Source organism: Ranitomeya imitator, chromosome 2 (genome assembly GCF_032444005.1).
Source record: "Ranitomeya imitator isolate aRanImi1 chromosome 2, aRanImi1.pri, whole genome shotgun sequence".
Lineage (NCBI taxonomy): Eukaryota > Metazoa > Chordata > Amphibia > Anura > Dendrobatidae > Ranitomeya > Ranitomeya imitator.
In genome coordinates, this window is record NC_091283.1 from 115,147,833 (window position 1) to 115,170,227 (window position 22,395).

Consider the following 22,395-nt stretch of genomic DNA (forward strand, 5'->3'; position numbering starts at 1 on the left):
AACCAGCTGACGGTACTGGAACCAGGATGGGGAGCAGAAGGTACAAGAGCAAAAGACACTGCCGAGAACCAGCTGACGGTGCTGGAACCAGGTGGTGGACCCGAAGGCCCACAGGAGAGGAGAGAACAGCTAGGCCGCGAGGCAGCCGCAGTTACCGAACCCCAACAGTCCTACAGGGGGAGCTGGGCCTACTGGCACTACAGAACCAGCCTTGACTACCAGTTCACGCAGCCCACATAGGAAGCTCCTAAACTGGAGGCACCCTGGAGTTGGCTAACTCGACCGCCCCACGACGGGGCAAGCATAGGCGTCTCAGTGAAGTTGACACAACCCGGAAACAGCTGACGGTGCTGAAACCAGGCTTGGCACGAGGGAGTACCTGTGACAAGAACACTGCCGAGAACCAGCTGGCGGTGCTGGAACCCGGATGCGTTGCCCCAGTGTGCAAGAGCCAATGGCACGACCGAGGACCAGCTGACGGTGCTGGAACCCGGTTACTAAGCTGTAGGTGCCCGCGCTTAAAAGCACTACCAAGGACCGCCTGGCGTTGGCGGAACTCGGATACCCAGGAGGAGGCACCTAAGCCAAAGGCTCGGCCCGGAACCAGCTGACGGTGCTGGAACCAGGTGGTGGACCCCAAGGCCCACAGGAGAGGAGAGAACAGCTAGGCCGCGAGGCAGCCGCAGTTACCGAACCCCAACAGTCCTACAGGGGGAGCTGGGCCTACTGGCACTACAGAACCAGCCTTGACTACCAGTTCACGCAGCCCACATAGGAAGCTCCTAAACTGGAGGCACCCTGGAGTTGGCTAACTCGACCGCCCCACGACGGGGCAAGCATAGGCGTCTCAGTGAAGTTGACACAACCCGGAAACAGCTGACGGTGCTGAAACCAGGCTTGGCACGAGGGAGTACCTGTGACAAGAACACTGCCGAGAACCAGCTGGCGGTGCTGGAACCCGGATGCGTTGCCCCAGTGTGCAAGAGCCAATGGCACGACCGAGGACCAGCTGACGGTGCTGGAACCCGGTTACTAAGCTGTAGGTGCCCGCGCTTAAAAGCACTACCAAGGACCGCCTGGCGTTGGCGGAACTCGGATACCCAGGAGGAGGCACCTTAGCCAAAGGCTCGGCCCGGAACCAGCTGACGGTGCTGGAACCAGGTGGTGGACCCGAAGGCCCACAGGAGAGGAGAGAACAGCTAGGCCGCGAGGCAGCCGCAGTTACCGAACCCCAACAGTCCTACAGGGGGAGCTGGGCCTACTGGCACTACAGAACCAGCCTTGACTACCAGTTCACGCAGCCCACATAGGAAGCTCCTAAACTGGAGGCACCCTGGAGTTGGCTAACTCGACCGCCCCACGACGGGGCAAGCATAGGCGTCTCAGTGAAGTTGACACAACCCGGAAACAGCTGACGGTGCTGAAACCAGGCTTGGCACGAGGGAGTACCTGTGACAAGAACACTGCCGAGAACCAGCTGGCGGTGCTGGAACCCGGATGCGTTGCCCCAGTGTGCAAGAGCCAATGGCACGACCGAGGACCAGCTGACGGTGCTGGAACCCGGTTACTAAGCTGTAGGTGCCCGCGCTTAAAAGCACTACCAAGGACCGCCTGGCGTTGGCGGAACTCGGATACCCAGGAGGAGGCACCTAAGCCAAAGGCTCGGCCCGGAACCAGCTGACGGTGCTGGAACCAGGTGGTGGACCCGAAGGCCCACAGGAGAGGAGAGAACAGCTAGGCCGCGAGGCAGCCGCAGTTACCGAACCCCAACAGTCCTACAGGGGGAGCTGGGCCTACTGGCACTACAGAACCAGCCTTGACTACCAGTTCACGCAGCCCACATAGGAAGCTCCTAAACTGGAGGCACCCTGGAGTTGGCTAACTCGACCGCCCCACGACGGGGCAAGCATAGGCGTCTCAGTGAAGTTGACACAACCCGGAAACAGCTGACGGTGCTGAAACCAGGCTTGGCACGAGGGAGTACCTGTGACAAGAACACTGCCGAGAACCAGCTGGCGGTGCTGGAACCCGGATGCGTTGCCCCAGTGTGCAAGAGCCAATGGCACGACCGAGGACCAGCTGACGGTGCTGGAACCCGGTTACTAAGCTGTAGGTGCCCGCGCTTAAAAGCACTACCAAGGACCGCCTGGCGTTGGCGGAACTCGGATACCCAGGAGGAGGCACCTTAGCCAAAGGCTCGGCCCGGAACCAGCTGACGGTGCTGGAACCAGGTGGTGGACCCCAAGGCCCACAGGAGAGGAGAGAACAGCTAGGCCGCGAGGCAGCCGCAGTTACCGAACCCCAACAGTCCTACAGGGGGAGCTGGGCCTACTGGCACTACAGAACCAGCCTTGACTACCAGTTCACGCAGCCCACATAGGAAGCTCCTAAACTGGAGGCACCCTGGAGTTGGCTAACTCGACCGCCCCACGACGGGGCAAGCATAGGCGTCTCAGTGAAGTTGACACAACCCGGAAACAGCTGACGGTGCTGAAACCAGGCTTGGCACGAGGGAGTACCTGTGACAAGAACACTGCCGAGAACCAGCTGGCGGTGCTGGAACCCGGATGCGTTGCCCCAGTGTGCAAGAGCCAATGGCACGACCGAGGACCAGCTGACGGTGCTGGAACCCGGTTACTAAGCTGTAGGTGCCCGCGCTTAAAAGCACTACCAAGGACCGCCTGGCGTTGGCGGAACTCGGATACCCAGGAGGAGGCACCTTAGCCAAAGGCTCGGCCCGGAACCAGCTGACGGTGCTGGAACCAGGTGGTGGACCCCAAGGCCCACAGGAGAGGAGAGAACAGCTAGGCCGCGAGGCAGCCGCAGTTACCGAACCCCAACAGTCCTACAGGGGGAGCTGGGCCTACTGGCACTACAGAACCAGCCTTGACTACCAGTTCACGCAGCCCACATAGGAAGCTCCTAAACTGGAGGCACCCTGGAGTTGGCTAACTCGACCGCCCCACGACGGGGCAAGCATAGGCGTCTCAGTGAAGTTGACACAACCCGGAAACAGCTGACGGTGCTGAAACCAGGCTTGGCACGAGGGAGTACCTGTGACAAGAACACTGCCGAGAACCAGCTGGCGGTGCTGGAACCCGGATGCGTTGCCCCAGTGTGCAAGAGCCAATGGCACGACCGAGGACCAGCTGACGGTGCTGGAACCCGGTTACTAAGCTGTAGGTGCCCGCGCTTAAAAGCACTACCAAGGACCGCCTGGCGTTGGCGGAACTCGGATACCCAGGAGGAGGCACCTAAGCCAAAGGCTCGGCCCGGAACCAGCTGACGGTGCTGGAACCAGGTGGTGGACCCGAAGGCCCACAGGAGAGGAGAGAACAGCTAGGCCGCGAGGCAGCCGCAGTTACCGAACCCCAACAGTCCTACAGGGGGAGCTGGGCCTACTGGCACTACAGAACCAGCCTTGACTACCAGTTCACGCAGCCCACATAGGAAGCTCCTAAACTGGAGGCACCCTGGAGTTGGCTAACTCGACCGCCCCACGACGGGGCAAGCATAGGCGTCTCAGTGAAGTTGACACAACCCGGAAACAGCTGACGGTGCTGAAACCAGGCTTGGCACGAGGGAGTACCTGTGACAAGAACACTGCCGAGAACCAGCTGGCGGTGCTGGAACCCGGATGCGTTGCCCCAGTGTGCAAGAGCCAATGGCACGACCGAGGACCAGCTGACGGTGCTGGAACCCGGTTACTAAGCTGTAGGTGCCCGCGCTTAAAAGCACTACCAAGGACCGCCTGGCGTTGGCGGAACTCGGATACCCAGGAGGAGGCACCTTAGCCAAAGGCTCGGCCCGGAACCAGCTGACGGTGCTGGAACCAGGTGGTGGACCCCAAGGCCCACAGGAGAGGAGAGAACAGCTAGGCCGCGAGGCAGCCGCAGTTACCGAACCCCAACAGTCCTACAGGGGGAGCTGGGCCTACTGGCACTACAGAACCAGCCTTGACTACCAGTTCACGCAGCCCACATAGGAAGCTCCTAAACTGGAGGCACCCTGGAGTTGGCTAACTCGACCGCCCCACGACGGGGCAAGCATAGGCGTCTCAGTGAAGTTGACACAACCCGGAAACAGCTGACGGTGCTGAAACCAGGCTTGGCACGAGGGAGTACCTGTGACAAGAACACTGCCGAGAACCAGCTGGCGGTGCTGGAACCCGGATGCGTTGCCCCAGTGTGCAAGAGCCAATGGCACGACCGAGGACCAGCTGACGGTGCTGGAACCCGGTTACTAAGCTGTAGGTGCCCGCGCTTAAAAGCACTACCAAGGACCGCCTGGCGTTGGCGGAACTCGGATACCCAGGAGGAGGCACCTTAGCCAAAGGCTCGGCCCGGAACCAGCTGACGGTGCTGGAACCAGGTGGTGGACCCCAAGGCCCACAGGAGAGGAGAGAACAGCTAGGCCGCGAGGCAGCCGCAGTTACCGAACCCCAACAGTCCTACAGGGGGAGCTGGGCCTACTGGCACTACAGAACCAGCCTTGACTACCAGTTCACGCAGCCCACATAGGAAGCTCCTAAACTGGAGGCACCCTGGAGTTGGCTAACTCGACCGCCCCACGACGGGGCAAGCATAGGCGTCTCAGTGAAGTTGACACAACCCGGAAACAGCTGACGGTGCTGAAACCAGGCTTGGCACGAGGGAGTACCTGTGACAAGAACACTGCCGAGAACCAGCTGGCGGTGCTGGAACCCGGATGCGTTGCCCCAGTGTGCAAGAGCCAATGGCACGACCGAGGACCAGCTGACGGTGCTGGAACCCGGTTACTAAGCTGTAGGTGCCCGCGCTTAAAAGCACTACCAAGGACCGCCTGGCGTTGGCGGAACTCGGATACCCAGGAGGAGGCACCTAAGCCAAAGGCTCGGCCCGGAACCAGCTGACGGTGCTGGAACCAGGTGGTGGACCCGAAGGCCCACAGGAGAGGAGAGAACAGCTAGGCCGCGAGGCAGCCGCAGTTACCGAACCCCAACAGTCCTACAGGGGGAGCTGGGCCTACTGGCACTACAGAACCAGCCTTGACTACCAGTTCACGCAGCCCACATAGGAAGCTCCTAAACTGGAGGCACCCTGGAGTTGGCTAACTCGACCGCCCCACGACGGGGCAAGCATAGGCGTCTCAGTGAAGTTGACACAACCCGGAAACAGCTGACGGTGCTGAAACCAGGCTTGGCACGAGGGAGTACCTGTGACAAGAACACTGCCGAGAACCAGCTGGCGGTGCTGGAACCCGGATGCGTTGCCTTGCCTATTAAAGATTGTCTTCCTAGAGCCCCAACTAGCGGTGTTGGAGCAAAGGGTAAGCAGGGGGAGATGAGTGTAGGCCGAAGCCTGCACTGGAGGCAGCTTTGTGTCTGCGTTGCGTTTGCAGGACACTTTGCCGGCTACACACTGGGGGAACAGCTGGCGTTGCTGAACCCCACTAACACAATGGCGTGTGTTTTTATCTGTGCAGCTAGCACTTGCGGGCAAAAACTTGCGATGTTAGAGCCCGTGTTGAAGCAGGAGGAGGAGGAGAGGAGCAGAGTGTAGGCCGAAGCCTAGTTGAACCAATTTCAAAGGAAACCTTTAACCCCCCCCTCAGGTGTTACAAAGTACAAGAGACACACCTTGTGCAGTATTAATGCTGCACAAGTGAAAGGTTGCTCTATTAATTTGTCTACTTGCACACGCTGAATGAAAGACATACACAATTTACCCCATTCTACAGTCAAACTGTAGTGGATGCGTGACTTGGTTTTTTGATGAGACGCAGCACAGGTGTCCAAAATAACGCCTTGGTGCTTGGCGCAGCTTCCTGAGCGTTGTTATTTGCTGTACAGGAGTCTGCGCTCTTGTGTTATCCCTTGGCAATGCCCTGTTAGCGCTGCCCATCTTATGACCTCATTTCATGTTGGCCGGTGCGGTTAACGATGGCCATAAATCCCAGACCCACAGTGTCTTTTCATAAAGCCACACTGCGGTGCTGGGATTCGTGGCCTTGAGCAGTAAATATTTTGGCCGCTCACACACGTCCTTACACCTGCTTCAGACTGGGCGGCCTCTGCTGATCCCTTCTCGCATGCCGCGGCCATGAGGCTGCACAGTCTGAAGAAGGCGGAAGGAGATGAGTTAAGACAGGCGAAGATATGCACTGCTCGTGCCCATCAATCACACCCTCGCAGTCAAAATAATTAAGACAACGAGGAGCATTTTATTCAGGCAGGGCGGACGAACAGGCGCAAGTAGCTAACCAATGATGTCAGAAGACGGGAAGCGCTACCAAGGGGGGTGCTGCGTATCATTAGAAAGGAAAGTCACACCTCAGGGACAGTGGAATGGTCTCAAAGAGACACATTTTGTACGTGTTGAGTTCCACGTGGGCAAGGAGAAAACGTCAGCCACCTTGTACAAATGCAGCAGTACTGCTGTACAAGGTGGCTGTTATACATAGAAACACCTGGGGGTGGTGGCCAGGCTCCCTTCAATTTCAGTTCATGTGCCTGCGTGGCGTTTGCAGGTCACGTTGCAAGCTGCACAGCAGGGGAACAGCTGGCGGTGCTGAACCCCACTAACACATTGGCTGGTGTTTTTCTCTGTGCAGCTAGCATGTCCGGGCAGAAACTGGCGTTGTTTGAGCCCAGGGTCAGCAGGAGGAGGAGAGGAGCAAAGTGTAGGCCGAAGCCTGCACTGGTGGCAGCTTTTGTTCTGTTGTGCCAGCGTGGCTTGTGCTGGACACGTTGCCGACTACACAGCAGGGGAACAGCTGGCGGTGCTGAACCCCACTAACACATTGGCTGGTGTTTTTCTCTGTGCAGCTAGCATTTCCGGGCAAAAACTAGCGGTGTTTGAGCCCAGGGTCAGCAGGAGGAGTAGAGGAGCAGAGTGTTGGCCAAAGCCTAGTTGAACCAATTTCAAAGGTTACCTTTAACCCCCCCCTCAGGTGTTGCAAGGTACAAGAGCCACACCTTGAACAGCATTATTGATGCACAAGTCAAAGGTTGCGCTATTTAATTTTGCTCCTTGCACACGCTGAATTAAACACGTACACTATTTAGCCCATTATACTGTCAAACAGTAGTGGAGGCGTGACTACTAGTCTTTTTAAGGAGACGCAGCACAGGTGTACAAATTTACACCTAGGTGCTGTGCGCAGATTCCTTACCGTTGTTATTTGCAGTACAGGAAACTGCGCTCTTGTGTTATCCCTTGGCAATACCCTGTTAGTGCAGGCCGTCTCATGACCTCATTTCATGTTGGCCGGTGCGGTTAACGATGGCCATAAATCCCAGACCCACAGTGGCTTTTCCTAAAGTCACACTGCGGTGCTGGGATTCGTGGCCTTGTGCAGTAAATATGTTCGCCGCTCACACATGTCCTTACACCTGCTTCAGACTGGGCGGCCTCAGCTGATCCCTTATCGCATGCCGCGGCCATGAGGCCGCACAGTCAGAAGAAGGCGGAAGGAGGGGAGTGAAAACAGGGGAACATATGCACTGCTCGTGCCCATCAATCACACCCTCGCAGTCAAAATATATGAGACAACGGGGGGCGTTGTGTCGGGCAGGGGGGACGCACAGGCACAGCCAGCCAACCAATGATGTCAGGAGACGGGCAGCGCTAACAATGGGGGTGCTGCGTGTCATTAAAAAGGAAAGTCACACCTCAGGGACATTGTAATGGTCTGTAATGAGACACATTTTGTACTTGTTGAGTTCCACGTGTGCAAGGAGAAAAAGTCAGCCACCTTGTACAAATGCAGCAGTACTGCTGTACAAGGTGGCTGTTATACATAGAAACACCTGGGGGGGTGGGGGGCAGGCTCCCTTCAATTTCAGTTCATGTGCCTGCGTGGCGTTTGCAGGTCACGTTGCAAGCTACACAGCAGGGGAACAGCTGGCGTTGCTGAACCCCACTGACACATTGACTGGTGTTTTTCTCTGTGCAGATTGCATGTCCGGGCAAAAACTAGCGGTGTTAGAGCCCAGGGTCAGCAGGAGGAGGAGGAGAGGAGCAAAGTGTAGGCCGAAGCCTGCACTGGTGGCAGCTTTTGGTCGGTTGTGCCAGCGTGGCTTGTGCTGGACACGATGCCGGCTACACAGCGGGGGAACAGCTGGCGGTGCTGAACCACACTAACACATTGGCTGGTGTTTTTCTCTGTGCAGCTAGCATGTCCGGGCAGAAACTGGCGTTGTTTGAGCCCAGGGTCAGCAGGAGGAGGAGAGGAGCAAAGTGTAGGCCGAAGCCTGCACTGGTGGCAGCTTTTGTTCTGTTGTGCCAGCGTGGCTTGTGCTGGACACGTTGCCGACTACACAGCAGGGGAACAGCTGGCGGTGCTGAACCCCACTAACACATTGGCTGGTGTTTTTCTCTGTGCAGCTAGCATTTCCGGGCAAAAAATAGCGGTGTTTGAGCCCAGGGTCAGCAGGAGGAGTAGAGGAGCAGAGTGTAGGCCGAAGCCTAGTTGAACCAATTTCAAAGGTTACCTTTAACACCCCCCCTCAGGTGTTGCAAGGTACAAGAGCCACACCTTGAACAGCATTAATGATGCACAAGTCAAAGGTTGCTCTATTTAATTTTGCTCCTTGCACACGCTGAATTAAACACGTACACTATTTAGCCCATTATACTGTCAAACAGTTGTGGAGGCGTGACTTGTCTTTTTAACGAGACGCAGCACAGGTGTCAAAATTTGCACCTAGGTACTGGGCGCAGATTCCTGAGCGTTGTTATTTGCTGTACAGGAGTCTGCGCTCTTGTGTTATCCCTTGGCAATACCCTGTTAGTGCAGGCCGTCTCATGACCTCATTTCATGTTGGCCGGTGCGGTTAACGATGGCCATAAATCCCAGACCCACAGTGGCTTTTCCTAAAGTCACACTGCGGTGCTGGGATTCGTGGCCTTGTGCAGTAAATATGTTCGCCGCTCACACATGTCCTTACACCTGCTTCAGACTGGGCGGCCTCAGCTGATCCCTTATCGCATGCCGCGGCCATGAGGCCGCACAGTCAGAAGAAGGCGGAAGGAGGGGAGTGAAAACAGGGGAACATATGCACTGCTCGTGCCCATCAATCACACCCTCGCAGTCAAAATATATGAGACAACGGGGGGCGTTGTGTCGGGCAGGGGGGACGCACAGGCACAGCCAGCCAACCAATGATGTCAGGAGACGGGCAGCGCTAACAATGGGGGTGCTGCGTGTCATTACAAAGGAAAGTCACACCTCAGGGACATTGTAATGGTCTCTAATGAGACACATTTTGTACGTGTTGAGTTCCACGTGGGCAAGGAGAAAAAGTCAGCCACCTCGTACAAATGCAGCAGTACTGCTGTACAAGGTGGCTGATATACATAGAAACACCTGTGGGTGGGGGGCAGGCTCCCTTCAATTTCAGTTCATGTGCCTGCGTGGCGTTTGCAGGTCACGTTGCAAGCTACACAGCAGGGGAACAGCTGGCGTTGCTGAACCCCACTGACACATTGACTGGTGTTTTTCTCTGTGCAGATTGCATGTCCGGGCAAAAACTAGCGGTGTTAGAGCCCAGGGTCAGCAGGAGGAGGAGGAGAGGAGCAAAGTGTAGGCCGAAGCCTGCACTGGTGGCAGCTTTTGGTCGGTTGTGCCAGCGTGGCTTGTGCTGGACACGATGCCGGCTACACAGCGGGGGAACAGCAGGCGTTGCTGAACCCCACTAACACATTGGCTGGTGTTTTTCTCTGTGCAGCTAGCATGTCCGGGCAGAAACTGGCGTTGTTTGAGCCCAGGGTCAGCAGGAGGAGGAGAGGAGCAAAGTGTAGGCCGAAGCCTGCACTGGTGGCAGCTTTTGGTCGGTTGTGCCAGCGTGGCTTGTGCTGGACACGTTGCCGACTACACAGCAGGGGAACAGCTGGCGGTGCTGAACCCCACTAACACATTGGCTGGTGTTTTTCTCTGTGCAGCTAGCATTTCCGGGCAAAAACTAGCGGTGTTTGAGCCCAGGGTCAGCAGGAGGAGTAGAGGAGCAGAGTGTAGGCCGAAGCCTAGTTGAACCAATTTCAAAGGTTACCTTTAACCCCCCCCTCAGGTGTTGCAAGGTACAAGAGCCACACCTTGTGCAGCATTAATGCTGCACAAGTAAAAGGTTGCTCTATTTGTTTTGCTCCTTGCACACGCTGACTAAAACACGTACACTATTTAGCCCATTATACTGTCAAACAGTTGTGGAGGCGTGACTTGTCTTTTTAACGAGACGCAGCACAGGTGTCAAAATTTGCACCTAGGTACTGGGCGCAGATTCCTGAGCGTTGTTATTTGCTGTACAGGAGTCTGCGCTATTGTGATCCCTTGGCCATGCGCTGTGAGCGCTTCCTGTCTTCTGACCTCATTTCATGTCGGCCGTTGCGGTTAGCGATGGACATGAATCCCAGACCCACAGTGTGTTTTTAAAAAATCACACTGCGGTGCTGGGATTCGTGCCCTGGTGCACTAAATATGTTTGCCGCTCACACATGTCCTTACACCTGCTTCAGACTGGGCGGCCTCATCTGATCCCTTATCGCCTGCCGCGGCCATGAGGACACCCAGTCTGAAGAAGGCGGAAGGAGATGAGTGAACACAGGCAAACATATGCACTGCACATGCCCATCAATCACACCCTCGCTGTCCAAAAAAATAAGACACCGAGGGCCGTTGTTTCGAGCAGGGGAGATGCACAGGCGCAGCCAGCTAACCAATGATGTCAAAAGACGGGCAGCGCTAACAAGGGTGGTGCTGCGTGTCATTACAAAAGAAAGTCACACCTCAGGGACATTGTAATGGTCTCTAATGAGACACATTTTGTACGTGTTGAGTTCCACGTGGGCAAGGAGAAAAAGTCAGCCACCTCGTACAAATGCAGCAGTACTGCTGTACAAGGTGGCTGATATACATAGAAACACCTGTGGGTGGGGGGCAGGCTCCCTTCAATTTCAGTTCATGTGCCTGCGTGGCGTTTGCAGGTCACGTTGCAAGCTACACAGCAGGGGAACAGCTGGCGTTGCTGAACCCCACTGACACATTGACTGGTGTTTTTCTCTGTGCAGATTGCATGTCCGGGCAAAAACTAGCGGTGTTAGAGCCCAGGGTCAGCAGGAGGAGGAGGAGAGGAGCAAAGTGTAGGCCGAAGCCTGCACTGGTGGCAGCTTTTGGTCGGTTGTGCCAGCGTGGCTTGTGCTGGACACGATGCCGGCTACACAGCGGGGGAACAGCAGGCGTTGCTGAACCCCACTAACACATTGGCTGGTGTTTTTCTCTGTGCAGCTAGCATGTCCGGGCAGAAACTGGCGTTGTTTGAGCCCAGGGTCAGCAGGAGGAGGAGAGGAGCAAAGTGTAGGCCGAAGCCTGCACTGGTGGCAGCTTTTGGTCGGTTGTGCCAGCGTGGCTTGTGCTGGACACGTTGCCGACTACACAGCAGGGGAACAGCTGGCGGTGCTGAACCCCACTAACACATTGGCTGGTGTTTTTCTCTGTGCAGCTAGCATTTCCGGGCAAAAACTAGCGGTGTTTGAGCCCAGGGTCAGCAGGAGGAGTAGAGGAGCAGAGTGTAGGCCGAAGCCTAGTTGAACCAATTTCAAAGGTTACCTTTAACCCCCCCCTCAGGTGTTGCAAGGTACAAGAGCCACACCTTGTGCAGCATTAATGCTGCACAAGTAAAAGGTTGCTCTATTTGTTTTGCTCCTTGCACACGCTGACTAAAACACGTACACTATTTAGCCCATTATACTGTCAAACAGTTGTGGAGGCGTGACTTGTCTTTTTAACGAGACGCAGCACAGGTGTCAAAATTTGCACCTAGGTACTGGGCGCAGATTCCTGAGCGTTGTTATTTGCTGTACAGGAGTCTGCGCTATTGTGATCCCTTGGCCATGCGCTGTGAGCGCTTCCTGTCTTCTGACCTCATTTCATGTCGGCCGTTGCGGTTAGCGATGGACATGAATCCCAGACCCACAGTGTGTTTTCAAAAAATCACACTGCGTGGCTGGGATTCGTGGCCTTGTGCAGTAAATAGGTTTGCCGCTTACACATGTCCTTACACCTGCTCCAGACTGGGCGGCCTCAGCTGATCCCTTATCGCCTACCACGGCCAGGAGGCCGCACAGTCTGAAGAAGGCGGAAGGAGATGAGTTAAGACAGGCGAACATATGCACTGCTCGTGCCCATAAACCACACCCTCGCTGACAAAATAAATATGACAACGAGGGGCGTTGTTTCTAGCAGGGCGGATGCACAGGCGCAGCCAGCTAACCATGATGACAAAAGACGGGAAACGCTACCAAGGGGGGTGCTGCGTATCATTACAAAGGAAAGTCACACCTCAGGGACAGTGGAATGGTCTCAATGAGACACATTTTGTACGTGTTGAGTTCCACGTGGGCAAGGAGAAAAAGTCAGCCACCTTGTACAAATGCAGCAGTACTGCTGTACTAGGTGGCTGTTATACATAGAAACACCTGGGGGGGTGGGGCCAGGTTCCCTTTTAATTTCAGTTCCTGTGCCTGCATGGCGTTTGCAGGTCACGTTGCCGGCTACACAGCAGGGGAACAGCTGGCGTTGCTGAACCCCACTAACACATTGGCTGGTGCTTTTCTCTGTGCAGCTAGCACTTCCGGGCAAAAACTAGCGGTGTTTGAGCCCAGGGTCAGCAGGAGGAGGAGAGGAGCAGAGTGTAGGCCGAAGCCTGCACTGGTGGCAGCTTTTGTTCTGTTGTGCCAGCGTGGCTTGTGCTGGACACGTTGCCGACTACACAGCAGGGGAACAGCTGGCGGTGCTGAACCCCACTGACACATCACCTAGTGTTTTTTTCTGTGTAGACAACACTTCCAGGTGGCAACTGACAGTGTTGAAACCCAGGGAATCAAAGAGGAGCAGAGTGTAGGCCGAAGCCTGCAGTGGAGCAAGTTGAAAGGGAACCTTTAACCCCCCCCCCCAGGCATTTGTTGCTGAAAGAGCCATCTTGTACAGCAGTAATACTGCACATGGAAAATAGTGGCTCCGAAAATTATGCTCCTTGCAAACGCTGAAGTACACACTCATATAATGTGTCCCCTCACACCGTCAAACCATCCCGGAAGTGGGACTTTCCTTTGTAATGTGACACAGCACAGCCGTCATTCCAACCCCCTTGGTGCCGGGCACCACCTCCTCAACGTTGTTTGGTTCTGTCACGGAGCCCGCACTGTAATGTTATCCCTTGGCCATGCACAGTTAGCGGTGCCCGTCTTCTGACATCATGTAGGTGTCAGGCTGGCAGTGCCTGTGCGTCCAAGCTGCCCGAGATCCAACCTTGCAGTGTCATCTAATGTAGTCCCACTGCGGGCCAGGGATCCATGGGCATGCGCAGTGCATATCATCGCCTCTCACTCACCTCCTTCCTGCTTCTTCAGACTGTGCGGCGTCACGGCCGTGGCATGCTATTAGGGATCAGCTGACGCCGCCTAGTCTGAAGAAGCGTGAAGAAGGGGAGTGAGAGGCTAGTATATGCACTGCGCATGGCCATGGATACCAGGCCCACTGTGGGATCACATTAGACGACACTGCGAGGTGTGATTTCGGGCAGCGTGGACGCACAGGCGCAGCCAGGACGACAACAAATGATGTCAGAGGACGGGCAGCGCAAACTGTGCATGGCCAAGGGATAACATAACAGCGCAGGGTCCATGACGGAATCAAACAACGCTAAGGAGGCAGCGCACGGTGCCAAGGGGGTAGCAATGACGGCTGTGCTGCGTCACATTACAAAGGAAAGTCCCACCTCCGGGACGGTTGGACGGTGTGAGGGGACACATTACATGAGTGTGTAGTTCAGCGTTTGCAAGGAGCATAATTTCAAGAGCGACCTTTCCCTTGTGCAGTATTAGTGCTGCACATGGTGGCTCTTTCAGTAACAAACGCCTAGGGGGGGGGGGGGACAGGTCCCCTTACATTTTAGTTGTGCCAGCGTGGCGGTCGCATGACACGTTGCCGGATACACAGCTGGGGATCAGCTGACGTTACTGAACCCCAATAACAGAGGAGCGACTGTTGACTGTGCACACAGCACTTCCAGGCACCAACTGGCGGTGTTAGAGCCCAGGGACAGCAGGAGGAGCAGATTGGAGGTATTGCCGCACACACAGCTGGGGATCAGCTGACGTTACTGAACCCCAATAACAGAGGAGCGACTGTTGACTGTGCACACAGCACTTCCAGGCACCAACTGGCGGTGTTAGAGCCCAGGGACAGCAGGAGGAGCAGATTGGAGGTATTGCCGCACACACAGCTGGGGATCAGCTGACGTTACTGAACCCCAATAACAGAGGAGCGACTGTTGACTGTGCACACAGCACTTCCAGGCACCAACTGGCGGTGTTAGAGCCCAGGGACAGCAGGAGGAGCAGAGGAACAGAGTGTAGGCCGAAGCCTGATTGGAGCAAGTTGAAAGGAAACCTTTAACCCCCCCCCCCAAGACGTTTGTAGCTGAAAGAGCCATGTTGTGCAGCACTAAGGATGCAAAAGGAAAAGGTTGCTCTTTTAATTATGCTCCTTGCAAACACCGAAGTAAACACTAAAAATGTGTCCCTTTATACCGTTAAACCGTTCCGGAGGTGCGAATTTCCTTCGTAATGGGACACAGCACAGCTGTCATTCCTATCCCCTTGATGCCGTGCGCTGCCTCCTCAGCGTTGTTTTAAGCTGCCACGGAGCCTGCGCTGTTCTGTTAGCCCTTGGCCATGCCCAATTAGCGCTGCCTGTCTTCTGACATAATTTGGTGTCAGGCTGTCAGTGCCTGTGCGTCCACGCTGCTCCAGATCCCACCTCGCAGTCTCATCTAACGTAATCCCACTGCGGGCCTTGGAACCATGGGCATGCACAGTGCATAACCTCGACTCTCACTCCCCTCCTTCCCTCTTCTTCAGACTGTGCGGTGTCACGGCCGTGGCATGCTAGGGATCAGCTGACGGCGCACAGTCTAAAGAAGGCGGAGGGAAATGAGCGAGAGCCCGAGGGGAAGATATGCACTGCGCATGCCCATGGATCCCAGGCCCGCAGTGTGACTCAATCAGAAGACACTGCGAGGCGGGATCTCGGGCACCGCGGCCGCACAGGCGCAGCCAGCCTGACACCAAATTATGTCAGAAGACAGGCAGCGCAAATAGGGCATGCCCAAGGGATAACAGAACAGCGCAGGCTCCGTGACAGCTTAAAACAACGCTGAGGAGGCAGCGCATGGCACCAAGGGGGTAGGAATGACGGCTGTGCTGCGTCACATTACGAAGGAAAGTCCCAGCTCCGGGACGGTATAACGGTATCAGTGAACACATTTTATAAGTGTTAAGTTCTGCGTGTGCAAAGAGCTAAAAAAAAAGAGCTACCTTTTCCTTGTGCAGCATTACTGCTGCACAAGATGGCTCTTTCAGTAACAAACGACGGGGGGGGGACAGGTTCCCTTACATTTAGGTTGTTGTGCCAGCGTGGCGGTCGCAGGACACATTGCCGGCTACACAGCTGGGGATCAGCTGACGTTACTGAAACCCAATAACACTGGGTCGTATGTTTTTACTGTGCAGCCTGCACTTCTGAGCCGCAACTGGCGGTGTTGGAGCCCAGGAATAGCAGTTCAGGTGGTAGAAAGATGAACACAGCAGGAGACCTGGATGACACCCAATTACTTAATCAGGCAGAGGAGTGGCAAATTCCTGCGAGATCCAGGCCTGGTTCATTTTCAGGAAAGTAAGCCGGTCAACGTTATCGGAGGATAGTCGCATGCGACGGTCTGTTAGTACACCACCTGCGGCACTAAAGACACGTTCCGATAAGACACTAGCCGCAGGGCAAGCCAGCACCTCCAATGCATACTGGCTTAGCTCTGGCCATGTATCCAGCTTAGAGACCCAAAACTTGAACGGGGAAGAGCCGTCTGGGAGTACAGTAAGAGGGCAAGCCATGTAGTCTGTCACCATCTGACGGAACCGTTGCCTCCTGCTGACTGGAGCCGCCGGTGATGGTGTAGACATTTGGGGCGGGCACACAAAAGTGTGCCAGAGTTGTGCCATACTGGGCTTGCCTTGGGCAGAGGCACTGCTTCTGCTCCCTCTTTGGGCAGAGCCTCCCCCACTGCCTCGACGCACTGAGCTGCTTTGTAAAGCACTAGCAGCACTCCTCTCAGTTGGACAGGAGAAGATGATGGAATTCACCAGTGTGTCGTGGTACTCCCGCAATTTACGCTCCCGGGTCAACGCAGGGATGAGGTTTTGGACGTTGTCCCGGTAGCGAGGATCGAGGAGGGTGAACACCCAATAATCAGGCATGTTGAGAATGTGGTCGATGCGGCGGTCGTTTCTCAGGCACTGCAGCATGAAATCCACCATGTGCTGCAGAGTGCCAACCGGCCCAGAAACGCTGTCCCCTGCTTGAGACATGATCTCTGCCCGCTCGTCATCACCCCACCCTCGCTGTACACACTGACCACTGGACAATTGTGTCGCTCCCTCCTCTGGACGGAGCTCTTCCTCCTCCATTGACTCCTCCTCATCCTCCTCACAAATTGGCCCCTGCGTACCCCTTTGTGAGGAACCACGTGGCGCTGACTCTCCAGAAGCTGATGGAAAAGGTGACTCCTCATCCTCCACCTCTTCCACCACATCATCCCTTAACCCTTGCAAAGTTTGCTGAAGCAGGCAGATAAGGGGGACAGTCATGCTGACTAGTGCATCATCTGCACTTGCCATCCGCGTGGAATAATCAAAAGGACGCAAAACCTGGCAGACGTCCTTCATAGTGGCCCACTCTGTGGTTGTGAAGTCTGATCGGCGCTGACTGCGACTTCTTTGCGCCTGATGCAGCTGGTACTCCATAACTGCTTGCTGCTGCTCACACAACCGCTCCAACATATGTAACGTGGAATTCCACCGGGTAGGTAGGTCACATATGATGCGGTGTTCCGGAAGGCGGAATCGGCGCTGCAGAGCAGCAATGCGGGATCTGGCCAAGCTGGAACGCCGCAAGTGAGCACACTCTAGGCGGACCTTGTGCAGCAGGGCATCAAGATCCGGATAGTCCCTCAGAAAACTCTGCACAACCAAATTGAGCACATGTGCCAGACATGGGATGTGAGTGAGGTTGCCAAGGGCCAAAGCTGCCACCAGATTTCGGCCATTGTCACACACTACCATGCCTGGCTGGAGATTCGCTGGCAGTAACCACACATCGCTCTCCTGCTTTATGGCATTCCAGAGCTCCTGCGCTGTGTGGCTTCGATGCCCCAATGAAACTAGTTTCAAGACGGCCTGCTGACGTTTGGCCACGGCTGTGCTCATGTCGGTCATAGGTAAACGTTCACGGGTCCATGTGGGGGTGGACTGTGACGGATCCTGCAGAGAGGAATCAGAGGAACTGGTGTAAGAGGAGGAGTCGATGCGTACAGACTGGATTCCTGCAATCCTTGGAGTGGGCAGGACACGTCCTGCGCCACTCGCACGATCTGTACCTGGCTCAACAACATTAACCCAATGGGCAGTGAGGGAAACATATCGCCCCTGTCCATGCTGACTGGTCCACGCATCGGTGGTGAGGTGGACCTTGCTACTGACGGCGTTCAGTAGCGCATGTTTTATGTTTGCCTCAACATGCCTGTGCAGGGCAGGGACAGCCTGCCTGCTGAAGTAAAAGCGGCTGGGCACCTTGTACTGTGGGACTGCCAATGCCATCAAGTCACGGAAGCTGTCAGTCTCCACCAGCCTGAACGAGAGCATTTCCAGGGACAACAGTTTGGCAATGCCTGCATTCAGAGCCTGTGCTCGGGGGTGGTTGGCCGAGAATGCCCGCCTTTTCTCCCATGCCTGTACTACCGATGGCTGTAGAGTAGACTGGGAGTGTGAGGATGACTGGGAAGGTGGTGCTGTGGGTGGAATTACACAAGGTCTCTGGGAGGAAGCCAAACCAGCTGTGCGTGAGCTGGAGGAAGAGGCAACACGAGCTGAAGAGGTGGTAGCTGCCGCTGTTGGTTGGCCTACATCTTCAGTGTGTTTCTGTAACTCCACCGCGTGCCTGGTCCGCACATGTTTCCACATATTTGTGGTATTGAGGTTGCTGACATTTTTCCCTCTTTTTACTTTATGATGACACAGCTTGCATTTGACAAAACAAATGTCATCTGCAACTGTGTCAAAAAAGGACCAGGCACTGCAAGTCTTGGGAGCGCCCTTTTTGGCTTTGGAAAGAGACAGGCTCCTAACGGGTGCCAAAGTGGAGGCTACAGGCTCCGCAGTCTTCCCCCTCCCTCTCCCTCTTTGGCCCGTAAGAGGAAGCTCTTCCTCTGAGCTGCTCCCACCACCTTCCTGTTCCTCACGCCACGATGGGTCAAGGACCTCATCATCTCCACTACCCTCTGCCACCAACTGCTCCTCCTGGGTAGTCTCAGCAGCACAGTACGCACGAGAAAGCGGCACCTGAGTTTCATCATCAGATGCGTACTGCGCTGTGGTCACCGGAGGCACTGGCCCACCTGCCTCTTCAGAGTCAGAGAGAAAAAGGTGTTGGGCATCACTGCACACTGCCTCTTCTTCCATTTCTCCAATGCTGCTTGGCTGGCCCCCTGTTTCCAAGCCAAGAGATTCAGAGAACAGAAGTAGAGACGGCTCCTGTCCTGGGCTCTCTGACTGCCTGGCCAATTTGGCAGGTGGTGAAGAGACAGATGGCTGCTCTCCAGTGCTCTGTGCCTGAGAGGATGTGGCACTAACTGAAGTCGATGCCGAGGCGTTAGCTGCCATCCACCCGACAACGGCTTCAATTTGGTCTTCACGCAGCAGCGGTGCACGGCGCTCTCCGACAAAGCTGCGCATGAAGGACTGTTCCCTGCTGAAACTGAGTGACGACGAGTCACCGGCGCCCGCAGCAGGCACAGAATCACCACGTCCTCTCCCTGCTCCTCTCCCTGCTCCGCGCCCACGCCCACGTGCCTTACTCCCTGCCCTCTTCATCTTGGTTGACAGATAAAGATAAGCAGAAAAGTACTAAGGCCTTAGTGTGCTTATTCCTGTAATGCTCCTCCTAACAGGTGTAAGAAACACTAATGTTGTAAATTGTGGACTAAACTTTATTATTTTTCAAATGTGGCCTACACAAGTGTTAAGTTGTGTTTGGTGAACTTAACTTTTTTTTTGGTGCAGATCGGGCTACAGAGCTAGTTTAAATCACACGGAGAGCGTGCAGACAGCCGTAAACGGCGCTGCAAGGCCAAAAAACCCTCCTCTCGGTTATCCTATATAGTGTTTTTCCACTATTTAGCTGGATACGAGTGGAAAGACACTAATAGGAATTTTTTTTTTCAAATTTTAAACTGGCTGCACTATTTGAAAAAAAGGAAATTGTTTTTCAAGGTATGAGGCAGTAACGCACCCTGAGCTGAATCCAACCGGCTATGGCTGCACACAGACTACAGGGCGAGCTGCACTCACACAGAGACCGTGCAGACAGCCGTAAACGGCGCTGCAAGGCCAAAAAACCCTCCTCTAGGTTATCCTATATAGTGTTTTTCCACTATTTAGCTGGATACGAGTGGAAAGACACTAATAGGAATTTTTTTTTTCAAATTTTAAACAGGCTGCACTATTTGAAAAAAAGGAAAATTTTTCTCAAGGTATGAGCCAGTAACGAACCCTGAGCTGAATCCAACCGGCTATGGCTGCACACAGACTACAGGGCGAGCTGGGCTCACACGGAGACCGTGCAGACAGCCGTAAACGGCGCTGCAAGGCCAAAAAACCCTCCTCTAGGTTATCCTATATAGTGTTTTTCCACTATTTAGCTGGATACGAGTGGAAAGACACTAATAGGAATTTTTTTTTTCAAATTTTAAACAGGCTGCACTATTTGAAAAAAAGGAAAATTTTTCTCAAGGTATGAGCCAGTAACGAACCCTGAGCTGAATCCAACCGGCTATGGCTGCACACAGACTACAGGGCGAGCTGGGCTCACACGGAGACCGTGCAGACAGCCGTAAACGGCGCTGCAAGGCCAAAAAACCCTCCTCTAGGTTATCCTATATAGTGTTTTTCCACTATTTAGCTGGATACGAGTGGAAAGACACTAATAGGAATTTTTTTTTTCAAATTTTAAACAGGCTGCACTATTTGAAAAAAAGGAAAATTTTTCTCAAGGTATGAGCCAGTAACGAACCCTGAGCTGAATCCAACCGGCTATGGCTGCACACAGACTACAGGGCGAGCTGGGCTCACACGGAGACCGTGCAGACAGCCGTAAACGGCGCTGCAAGGCCCAAAAACCCCCCTCTAGGTTATCCTATGTAGTGTTTTTCCACAATAGAGCTGGAGACTGGTGGAAAAACACTAATAGGAAATTTGAGAAAAAATGTGCAGCAGGCTGCACTAAGAGCAAAAAAGAACAACTGTGTGAGGCAGTGTGAACCCCCCCTGAGCTGAATACAACCGGGTATATGGCTGCACACAGACTACAGAGTGAGCTGCACACACACACACACACAGAGACCTTGCAGAACGCTGTTAAAACAGCGCTGCAAGGCAAGAGCAAGGTGAACAGTGAAGAACACACAGCGTTTTGCTAAATTAGCCTTTGGAAAGGAAAATAAAGCAATTAGCTAGCTCGACTGGCCCTCAGTTAGAACACAGCGTCCTGTCCCTAACTGAAATCACAGCAGAGTGAGCGCAAAATGGCGGCAGCGCTTTTTTATAGTGCAGAGTGACATCATTTCAGCAGCCAATCCCAGCCTTGCCAGTACTTACATGCCCACCATGCTAAACAGGATGTGCCCACACTTTCATTCATTCCTCATTGGCTGCTGCGTTCAATTTGAATTCTGGGAACTTCCGATTCCGGTATCCGATACGCGGGAAGTATCGGAATTCAGTATCGGAATTCCGATACCGCAAATATCGGCCGATACCCGATACTTGCGGTATCGGAATGCTCAACACTACTGCCTAAGTATGTAGCAGTACAGACACAGAGGGCTATTAACTGCATAAAGTGAATGAGAACATGATGCGAGGAACCTGATTGTTTTGTTTTGTTTTTTATAAATAGGCCACGCAGGGATCGTTAGGTTAATGCATTGAGGCGGTAGGCCAGTCTGAACAAATGAGATTTTAGGGTACGCTTAAAACTGTGGGGATTGGGGATTAATCGTATTAACCTAGGTAGTGCATTTCAAAGAATCGGCACAGCAAAAATATCATCCACGTATCTCAGATATAGTTTTATGTGCTTCAAAAAAATGTTTTTGGCTGAATAAACTTAATCCTCTTAAAAAACAGCCATAAATAAATTTGCAAAAGTGCATGCAGCCGAGGTCCCCATGGCAGTCCCAGTGGTCTGTCTGTACCAAACATCACGAAATGTAAAAGCATTGTGTGTCAGTATGAAATTAAGACTTCCACGGACAAAATTAATATAAGTAGCACTCTTATCAGTAGTCTCTAGAATGCGTCTAATGTCTGTGGAATATTGGTATACAGACTTACCACATCAATGGATGCCAAGGAGAACCCCGGCTGCCACACAAAGGTCTGTACGTGATTCAAAAAGGAATTGGTGTCCTTGATATACGACGGGACATTTTTTAAAAGAGTATGCAAGAGCCAATCGATGTACTGGGAAAGGGGCTCCGTGAGCGACCCTATCCCAGACACGATAGGTCTCCCGGGGGGATGTGTGATGGACTTGTGGGTCTTAGGGAGATAGTACCAATGTGGTTTAGTGAGAAAGCTTGGAAGTAATTTTTCAGCCTTCCTTTGTGTTATTACTCTCTCCTCAACTGCTTTTCTTAAAAGCATACACAATTCCCCTTTAAATTTTTGTGTGGGGTCTCCCTGTAGCTTGGTATAAGTTGCTGGGTCCGATAATTGTCACTCTGCCTCTGACAAGTATGCCTCTCTAGGTATCAGAACTGCTTTTCCCCTTTATCTGCTGGACTTACAATAACGTCCGACCAATTAGCTATCTCTCTCATAGCTTTCATGCAAACACAGTTAGTAGGCCCCAAATAAAAAAGTTGGCTAAATGCAGTTCAAAATTGGTAACAGGACTAAACAGGCGGCATTGCTTTGTTCAGTGGAGGACAACTGTAATGAGTGGCGCAGACACAGTTTGTAGGCCCACAATAAAAAAGTAGGCTAAATGCAGTTCAAAGTTGGTAACAGGACTAAACAGGTGGCATAGCTAGGTACTGGGGTGGGCTCCTCTGCTGAGTAGCAGACAGTGGTAGTAGGCGCAAAGTATTAACTGGTCTAAACGAAGGCCAGGGCCCCTATATATTTTAACTATCATCTATCATTTCAACAAATTTGTATTGGCAGTGCCATTGAAGGATTTAACAGCATAGACTACACAGTGGTGGAGCAGGGAGAGGTAAGTATTGCGAGTTGTAGAGCACTTTTC